Source organism: Malania oleifera, chromosome 3 (assembly GCF_029873635.1).
Source record: "Malania oleifera isolate guangnan ecotype guangnan chromosome 3, ASM2987363v1, whole genome shotgun sequence".
NCBI classification, from domain to species: Eukaryota; Viridiplantae; Streptophyta; class Magnoliopsida; order Santalales; family Ximeniaceae; genus Malania; species Malania oleifera.
The window spans coordinates 54714128-54724310 of record NC_080419.1 but is presented as its reverse complement, the minus strand read 5'-3'; the positions used below and the strand labels follow the sequence as shown (position 1 = coordinate 54724310).

General features: G+C 36.9%; 1 non-coding gene across 1 annotated transcript; it reads left to right on the top strand.

Moving 5' to 3' along the window:
• Positions 1 to 585: 585 nt before the first annotated feature.
• LOC131152456 (small nucleolar RNA R71) lies at positions 586 to 691 on the top strand. The gene has a single exon (XR_009135957.1). It is a non-coding gene; the product is annotated as a small nucleolar RNA R71 (small nucleolar RNA).
• The last annotated feature ends 9492 nt before the right edge of the window (positions 692 to 10183 follow it).

Below are 10183 nucleotides of genomic sequence, written 5' to 3'. Positions count from 1 at the left end.
CAAGATGACTTTGGAGATTTTGGTATGGCTGTGGAGGCAAAGCATTCAGGGCTTGTGGAGGTCTTCGGGCTTGAAAACCCGGAGCTTGCGACCTCCATGAGAAGTTAGGATGTTATTTCCACTTAGGGTTGTATGTATTTGAATACAGTCATTAGAGGGCTTATCATACCAATTGTGGGTGGCCTTTACTTCCTCATGCCCAAGCTCAGGTGGGGGATGCGTGTGTGGGCAGTTATAACATTTATGTGAAGATTCAGAGCATATTGCACATATCTTTGCACACATCATTCTTTGCGTTCCTAAGGACAAGCATTGATCTAGCTTTTTGGATATGCCATGCAGAGAAGGACTCTGTCCCGGCTCGTGGCTAACTCGTAAACTCCTTTAAGTTTAGAAGTTGATGGATTAGGTAGTCTACGAGTGGCAGCCATGTGTTGTTGAGAGTTTTCCACCAGATTTTCAAAGAGAATCCATGCCTCATCCTCATGCTTAGTGAGGAAAGTACCTTCGCATGACGCATCAACTATGGACCTATCTCTCTCAGCCAACCCTTCGTAGAAAGTTTGGACTAATTGCCACTTGGGGACATAGAGATGTGGGCATTTATGGAGCAAGTCCCTAAAGTGTTCCTAAGTCTCAAAAAAGAGTTCCCCATCCATCTGATAGAAACTTGTGATGGATCTCCGAAGCTGGTTAGTCTTCCTAATTGGGAAGTACTTTTTAAGGAATTCATGTTGCATGGTGGCCCAGTTGGCCACCGAGTTCAGTTTTACGAACGTCAACCAATATTTGGCCTTATCCTTTAGAGAAAATGGGAAAAGCCTAAGATGGAGAGCATCATCACTAAAATTAGGTATGCGGATGGTGGAACAAATTTCCAAGAACTCATCTAGATGTTGATAAAGATTTTCAATAAAGTTACCATGAAAGTTGGGCAGCATCAAGATGATTGAAGTCTTTATCTCAAATTGTACCGCCTGAATATTCAGGGACTAGGTACAAGGCGGCGATGTGTATGAATTAGGTACGAAGTAGTCCCTAAGAGGCCAAAGGTGTTGCTCTCCCACCACAGGTAGGTGGGGAGCATGGGGTTCCAAGATTTGTTTAGTGGAAACCAGGGGGTTATCTTCGGTCATTGCCTGCAATTCAGAGAACTTAGCCTTCTCCGGATTAAAGATAGGTTTCCTAAGGGACCTATGGGATTTTTCAATATCATGATCTATGGGAATTATCTTGGGCTCCAAAGAACACTGACCAAACATACACATGTGTAACCAAACACATTCGGACTTCAAAAACAGAAAACAAAATAAAGAAAATAGAAATTAACAAAGAAAGTGAAAACAAAAGGAGGGCAAATAAAAAAAAACAAGGCAATAATACTCTAAAGCAAAAGTTGTCTTATAACCATAGCCAAGTCCCCTGGTAACGGCGCCAAAATTTAGTAGGCTCGTCAAGGTTTCGGTCCTTAACTACCAAAAATAATCTTTATAAAACTTAACTATACCAAGTTCAGTAGAAAGTGGGTAAGTCGGGTATCAATCCACAGAGACTTGAGGTGTAGTTATTAAACTACTTAGAATTTAGTTTACTAAAGCCTTGTTATGAAAAAAAAAAGTGAAAGATTGTATTTTGCAATGGTGATTATCTAACAACTGTTCGAAAGCATGGAAAGGAAAGCAAGTAAACTATACTACTGGAAAGCAAGTAAATTTCTAAGTTACCCTACTCCTACAAAGCGATACTGTGATCTGAATCAGACGTTGGATGCCATGCTTCTAACTATGCTCATCCAGGCTTCCATAGAAGTACTAACCTGAGCGAGCCAAAGTGGAAGAGGGGTGATCAAGGGCACATGGTAGCAAGGGTGCACCAACCATCCAGAGCACGGTCGAGAACCAAAATATACCCTATCTCAACGATAACAAACACCTCCGTAGTTCCGTAGCCAACTATTTCCCTTTAACTGATACATAATAGTGCTTATCCTTATCTGCAATCTTTCATAAAAAACACAAGTAAATGGAAAGCAGTAAATTGAAATCCGTAAATGAAAGCATGAGTAAAAATAACATCCCTTTATCATTCCAAGTGTCTGTCACTAGCGCTAGAAGTACAAAAGGAGATCCTAATATACACGGCATTTTGAATGGACACCGCTGGTTGTTATAGGCCATTGGACACTCCATACACAAACAGAAACTACTCTACTCCTATTTCAATGACAACCTAGGTTTGTCACTAACCTAGGAGAGGCCAAAGAGGAACCCAGAGCTTGTGTTGGATTTTTAAGTCCGATCTCTGTTTTGATACTGACAAACACAAGTGTCTCTTATGTGTGTGTTTTAGGGCATGAACAGGTATTTTTTAGGTCGCACATAAGATCAAGTGAACATGGAAGCCAAGGCAGGTCTTAAAGCACACATCTAGCTTATTCCACGATGTCAAAGAGCAAAGGAGAAGAAGAAGACATGTTTTTAGTTGTATATGCATTTATTTTTTATTATTTGGTTCGTAATAATGCATGCATTTACATGATAGGTTGTATAAGCTCAAGACCATAGATTGACCTTAGGGATCACCTTCGGTCGACCGACGTCAGATTTTTGGGGTTAACTCTCAAGACCATAGATTGACTTTAGGTCCCCATAAACACTTCATAAAAAATCCCATTTAACTTAAAAGTTAAACTATGAGTAACATGGGTGAATTCTAATAAGAATTGGGACCTAAAATAATAATTGAAAATCACTCAATCGACTGAACCTAGCTGGTCATATTCAGCTCAGTCGACCGATTAATGCAGAGGTCAACAGTTTGACTAAGGATCAATTGACCGAACATATTATAAACATATCTTCCACAGTCGACCAAACTGGCACGTGTCTGACCCCCAACTACTTAGTCAATCGAACTCATAGGTCATTTTAGATTGGGTCAACCGAATTTAATAAGTAGCCAACCAAATCTAAATATATTCAATCAAAACCATGAAGAGGTTTAGAATCGCCCAAATACAGTCGACTGAACTTATAGTTCAAATTTGACACAGTCGACCAAACTCCCACATATAGTCGGCCGAACTCAAAATACAGTTGACCAAATCTCTGGGGTTGGAAATTTTTTAAGAGCTAAAATGTTAATAATTTTTTAATTAAACTTTTTCAAAATACTAAGAGTGCCCCCAACGGTCATAATTTTGAAAAAATCTATAAATACCCCTTTCATAACTTAGATTAGCAACTTTGATTAACCCCAAATTTCTCTCTAATCCTTTGTTAAACAAAGTTCCCCCTAATCAAGTTTTATTTGTAAAATCATTCTTTTGGGGCAAAATCTTTTAAGCAAATCTCTCTCAACTCTCTTTCAGTTATTTATTTCAAAATCATTTTTGAATAGATAACTTTATTTTCGCCATTTTATTTGCATATACTCTCACTTGTTATTTATTTCTCGAAAATTATTTTTGAGAGTATTGATTAGGTTTTCTCCCGGTTATTTCTTTGATAAATATTTTTAGGGAGAAAATTATTTACAGCATAAATATTTTCTTGAGTTTAAATTCCTAGATTCTACAAATATTCTTTATTTGCAAAAATATTTATAGGAGAACAATAATACTCAATTTCATATACATCTTTTTTATGCAAAATTATTTGATAGCACCCTTACTCTACTGAGCATAATGCATATCATTAAAGAGTGCATATATTTGAGCTTTATTAGGTACATCTTTGCTTGAATTTCAGAAGCATGTTTTATATACAAAAATGTTCTAATAGACCAGTTGGGTTCATCCTATTAATTGAACTGGAGAGTCTCAGCCCCGTAAGTGAGACAAGTTGGGCTCAGCCTTGTAATTGAGTTGGGGTTTACCTCGCCCCGTAAGGAGAGGTTGTAATGGCTTCTACTCCACCTGTTTAAGTAAGCAAGTTTAGTATAATCCTTGGGGGACAAGCCCAAGGAGCGGACATAGGCTAGTTTTGCTGAACCTCGATAACAAATATCGTGTGTTGCTCTCTCTTTATTTCATTTTATTTATTCCCTTTAAATTCAGCATGTGTATGCTTGTTCATTTATGATTATAATTATTTGTATGCACACTTTTATTTAAATGAGATATGCTGCATGTGTATGTTCACAATTATAACTTAGTCATTTTTCATACATGTCATTATATTGAATGGGATATGATATGTGTTGAATCGGTGTAAATGTTTAACTTAGCCAACAATGTTTTTAAAACCCAATTCATGCCCCCTCTTGGGATCACACCAATTCCAACAGCTTGTGTTCGTAGCAAATACTTGTAGGCTCTAGGGTTTACAAGGTTTGTTTTACAAATTAGGAAGGTTTGCAGTGAATCTCGCGCAAAAGATCGTCGTTGTCGACCAAGTCACTCCTTTGTCATTCTTGTACGGGCCCTAGTCGGATCTCGCGGGAAGTCAGGGATTTGAATCTTCAACATCTTCGACTTAATAGTTGAGCTAATGGTCAAGACTTGCAGTATCTCAAACTTTAGGAAATCTCAGTATCTAGACATGGTCGCCCCTGAAGGTCTTTTGATCGAACACTTTGTCGAGACTCTTGTGCTTCTAAATTCCATTTTTATTTCAATATCTCGACATGGTCACTCCAGGGTGTCACTTGGTCACACACTTGGTCGAACCTTGCAGAATTCTGATCTCAGTGTGAACCTTGGAGTTTGAAGTGGAAGACTAAGTCGCCCCTGTGGTTCGCTGGTCGCGCCACATTGTCGAGCATCATCTTCATGTCTATCCATAATATGAAGCTTCCAGAGCTTGGGTGGATAGCTGGATTTGAGCTTTGAATCCTCCAAATCCTCCTTGACTTCTTGTAATGCCTAACTGCATGGTTTTAACCTGTTTTTCCTAAAAAGATAAACAAACCTTTCACAACTCTGAACAATGATAACTCTGGGTAAATACATAATAACATGAGGATAAAGAAAGGTAAATGAGGGTCTAAAATCATGTATTTTAGGGACTCATCAAAAATCATGCATTTTAGGGACTCATCACAACCCCCAACTTACACTTTGCTAGTCCTTGAGCAAAGAAAAAGCTACGAAAACTACTAGATCCTATCTACCTCCTCTTTTATGGGAAACACGATTGCATTTACCATATGCAACAAAGCTTTAAGCCCCTTGGTTGATCCTGGTGGATGACTTTTGGTCTCGTGAGAGTTTCTAGAGTGATACACACAAGCACCAGTTTTCAATGAACATAAAATGAAAATACACATGCAACATAGATACACCATTTCACATACAAGAATATCACCTAATTACATGCGAGCTCATTTCTTCACAACTCTACTATGCGCTTAACTTCGAAGCAAGTTACTCATACAGGTCTCATCATTATATAGTCATCAAGAACAATATCCTCATATAAAGCCAATCGGTAATTACAATTCAGAGTTAATGTAGCCATATAAATTCAAGTATAAATAAGTGAAATTACAAGGCATATGTAAAGTGTATGACTCGCTACACTTAGAACATTCAAGGACACCTCTAGAACAGTCGTCTTGACTCAACTTCACTGGTAAACTCTCAAAAACACTCAAAAAAGATGGGTTCACTCACCATATGTGAGGAGGAGTGTCATGTTCAAACATCCCACAAATTATAAAGAACAAATGCTAAATGTATAGAGTGGACTAGTTTGAAAAAGGGTCCAGCCTATTTATGAGGTGTCGAGTCCTTCTGTAATGCCCTAGAAAATAATATGCATGGAAGAAAAAAAATAATAAAATAATAAAAATTAAAAAAATTTAAATTTAAATTTAAATTTAAAGTTAATTAATATTAATTAAATAATATATTATAATATATTAATATATTAATATATATATATATATATAAAGTAACTTCCTGAGGAAGCTTTGAAATTAAACAGAACCTCCCACCAATTTCATCATCTCTCCCTCTCTCTCTACTTTCTCTCTCCTCAACCACTCTCACTCTCTCCTCAAATTCTTCCTCGATTCTCGCTCAATTGAAGAATAGAAAATACCGTTGGGTTCCATTCTCGGTCACCGACATTCCTACCGGAGTGGAGTTGTCGTAGAAGCGACATAGGTACCACTCCTGGGGTAAGGTAAACCCTTTTTCTTTGGTCCATTTTTCCTTAAATCTTTAGCCAACCTAACCTCAATTGTCATCATTTTAATCGAAGTTGATTTTGAATTTTGGTTTCTTAGGCACCACTCCAAGGCTAGGGTAAGATTTAGGGAATTAAGCAAATTTGATGTTTTTGGGAGCTTAATCATTTATTTGGAATTTGTGGGCATGGGGAATGTTAAAATAGTATTTTACCTGGGGTTGAGTTAATTAAACTAAGATTTATGAACTCAGGGTTCATGTGAGTGCCGCAGGCGTAGTTTCGGGAAAACAGGTAAAGGGATTAAATTATGTCAGGATTTTTATTAAATATGAACTGATTAAACTATTATAATATTTATTTATTAATGAGTTCAAAGATTATTTTGAAAACCAACCGTTTAATAAGGATTTTACAAACCTAGGATATATGGTACAGTATTTTGAATAATATGAACGGTGGAAAATCTTATTTATCCTACAAACTAAAAATACAGTGTTTTCTTGGTTGTCTCCTGGATCGTGTTTGAATATTGAAATTGTGTGGCAAGTGAATAAATTTATATGGTTTATTGTGTAACCGAATTTTGGAATGATTGTAAAATATGCTCGAACTGTTGGTGAAACATACTGGAATTGCTTGTGAATAATACAGGGATTCGATATGATAGCTGTGAGTCGAGTTTTATATGATGGCAGGGGGCCAAGTTTTATTTGACAGCTGTGAGTCAGGTTTATTTGACTGTTGTGGGCCGGATTTTTATTTAATGGCAGTTTGAAATGAAATGATTTAAACTACAATTTTTAATTACTTAAATTGCATGTTATGCTTTAGGAACCCTAGGGACCAGTTGTTTTGAGAGCACGGTACCATTGCTAGTGATTGATTATTAGACCATGTGCACCCACACTGTTCTAGATAGAAGTGTTGGGTGGTCTGAGCCGATAGCCTGCGTGAGGATGAAGTAAGGGCATCGTGCCTGTAGCTTGGTTGTGGATGCCTACAGATGGACTTGCAGAGGGATATTTTGACTTTATTTTGTGTTGATCACTCAAGCTAAGTCCAGCCTTCGGGCCGCACAACCCGTGCCATGGGGAAGTAAATGGTGTTAGTCACAGGGAGTGTCTTTTATGCATATTTGTTTATTTATGTAAATGTTGTTAAATATTTACTGAACTGGTTTATAATGTGGGAGGGTAAAAGGGCATATTTTTTTAATGGTGTATAATGAATATAAATTTACATACTTTTTTTGGTTAAATGTAAAATTAGTTATTTTCTGTATACACTAAAATTCATGCTGGCCACACACTGATTTTAACTTAGTCTTCCTTACTAAGAAGTGTCTCACCCCAATATACAAATTATCTTTTCAGGAAATACCAAGGATCATGTTTAGTAGGGCTAAAGGAGCTGAGCTAGTTATAAAGTCTATGTATGTAGTGTGTATGGATTGAGTTTTCTTTTTGTACAGTATTATGGGTTGTAATATGGATATTTGGAGACATTTATGTATAATAGTAATTAGAACTCTGGTAATGTGTTTGGAGAATGTATTACTTATTTTCGCTGCATTTATATTGAATATGGTATCAAGAATAGAGACATCACTTAAGTAGCACCCTGGACCCCATATGGCAGGTCAAGGCATTACACCTTCACCCTAACATTTTCTCACCTACTCGCCATATCCAACTAAGACCACCCTAGATCAACTTATTCAAAGACCAGTTATGAATACATCTGAGGCATTGGGCTGCTAAAGAGTCTTCATATGCTTAGAATATGTGTCGTGTCTCTAGCTTGACTTTTATTGCAGTTGTGCGGAGTAGGTATCAATCTAGAGTATTTCTTTTTCTTCTTCTTCTCATTCTTCAGTTTTTTTCTTTCCATAGTCAGCTAAGACAATCATTACACTTCTTTTGTTATCTTCATACCACCAAGGGAAATTAAGCTCGAACAGGAATCCATAAAATAAGTTTATCTCTAGGGATGGCTTCAGCCTTCACATCTTCAGTAGGCTACAAGACCTAAGTTTCTATCTCCTCACTTGATATCACCTCTAGGCTAGAAAATGCAAGAATAAGACTAGTATACAAAGAATATCCATAAAAAAGAAAATTTGAATTTTAAAAACTATGAGTTAACGTCAAAACTCAAGAGGATGGAAAATGGTTCAACAGTACCTCACAAGGTGTCATAATTGCCACGGATGCTCTCTCCGTTAGATACAGGAGATTATAAAGTTAGATTAACACAAAAGAACCACTAGTCAACCTATATAGAGTTTCAGTCCTTGGTGACTCACTCGAAAAATGAGCAGCTCGAAAGCTATCCCAAGTATAGGAGTTACGTCGTGTAATATTCAGCCCAAGGGCCAGATCATCTCCTTAGGGAATGTGTTTAATCTCAAATTTTACGTTCTTCCAATCAAAATTAAAAGGGTACTGAACTCAGTTCAGATTCGGGATCTCAAGATTGTTCAATTTGACTTTTAACGAATTAAATAACACGTAAATTGGAATCCTAAAACTATCATGCATTGAATTAAAGAATACTAATGGAAACTCTAGACTACTTAAGGAAACACTAAAACATGGATTAATTAAAGATGGTAACCTAGCATATGGAATTAAAAATACAGAATGGAAACTCAATCAAACACACAGAGCAATAAAAACCAAACCTTTAACAAAATTAAGAACTCAAAACAAAATCACAATTTAAATGCAACCATGAACTTGAACGAAAAATTAACATTCAATTTTTTTAACTAACTTCAATAATAATAAAATTCCTAACAATATTCAACTGAAAAAAAACTCCAATAACATAAAAAAAAAACTAAGTTTTCCTCAACATCCCAGTCTCAGAGAGAGAGAGAGAAAGAGAGAGAGAGAGAGAGAGAGAGATCCTCAGGTAAATAGGAAAGCACGTGGTTGCAAGGGTTGAACTGGTTATAGTGTGCAGAGGGCTGGCAGGAACTCAGCTGGGTTGGTGCATGGGGAGTTGGAGTTTCTTGCTCTGGTGTTTGCAGCAAGTTGGAGTGGAGGGTAGGTGCTATGGTAGCTGATGGAGGCCTTGGACAGTAGGGGTGGCTTCAGATAGTGTCTTGCGAGAAAGAACAGAGGGAAAGGAGATTAAGGAGGGGAAAAGGAGAAAGGGAAGGGAAAAGAGCAGAAAAAAAACAAGGAAAAGAAGAGAAAGAGAAGGAAAAGGGAGCTGGAGAAAGGAGAAAAGAAAACAAAAGGAAAGAAAAGAAAAGAAAAGAAAAGAGAAAGAAAAAAGCAAAGCTGCTGCGCATGAGAAAAACAGGGGATTTTAAAGAGGGAGATTTGAAGCCCTAGCCAACTGGATCCAATTATAGGACCCAACTTGGCCATGCATGGCTGGGTCACATCAACATTCATATATATAATATTTATTATTTTTTTTCTTTTTTTTTCTTCTCTAAAACACGGCCTATTTTGACCCACCTGGAACCCATTTCGCTTGAACTCAAAACATGTAATTTGTAGATAATCCTTTCCTCTTTCTCTAGAAATTTAAATTGTCTTTATCGGAGCTTGGACAAAAAAGTTATGCCCAATTTACGAACTGGTGCCGGTTTTGAATCTCGGGAATTTTCTTGCGATAAAAAATTACAAAATTCATAAATTGCTCAATAAAACTCAAAAATGATAAATAGGGCACTTTGTTAAAATATTGGATGTAATTAGACATTTAACTAAAAAAAGAGGTCATAATGCCCAGATTAAGATGCCTAATTACGTAGTTTTGGCGCGTAATCACCTGAATTTGTCATATAAAGGGAAACTAAACATAGATGACCCACTTCATTGTCATGGAGCATAACAGGGTCATGTTAGTGATGGGCCTAAACATGTAAATTCTAGGTTATATGCAAGTATGTAAAGGGTATAAATTAGTGTTAATCATGGCATGTTCCAAGTGTTCACTGAAAATTTTAAATTTTTGTCAATTTGTGCTAAACAATGCCATGCCATGTTACCTACCCCCTAACCCCAACTTAGAAGTTCAGTGTCAACACT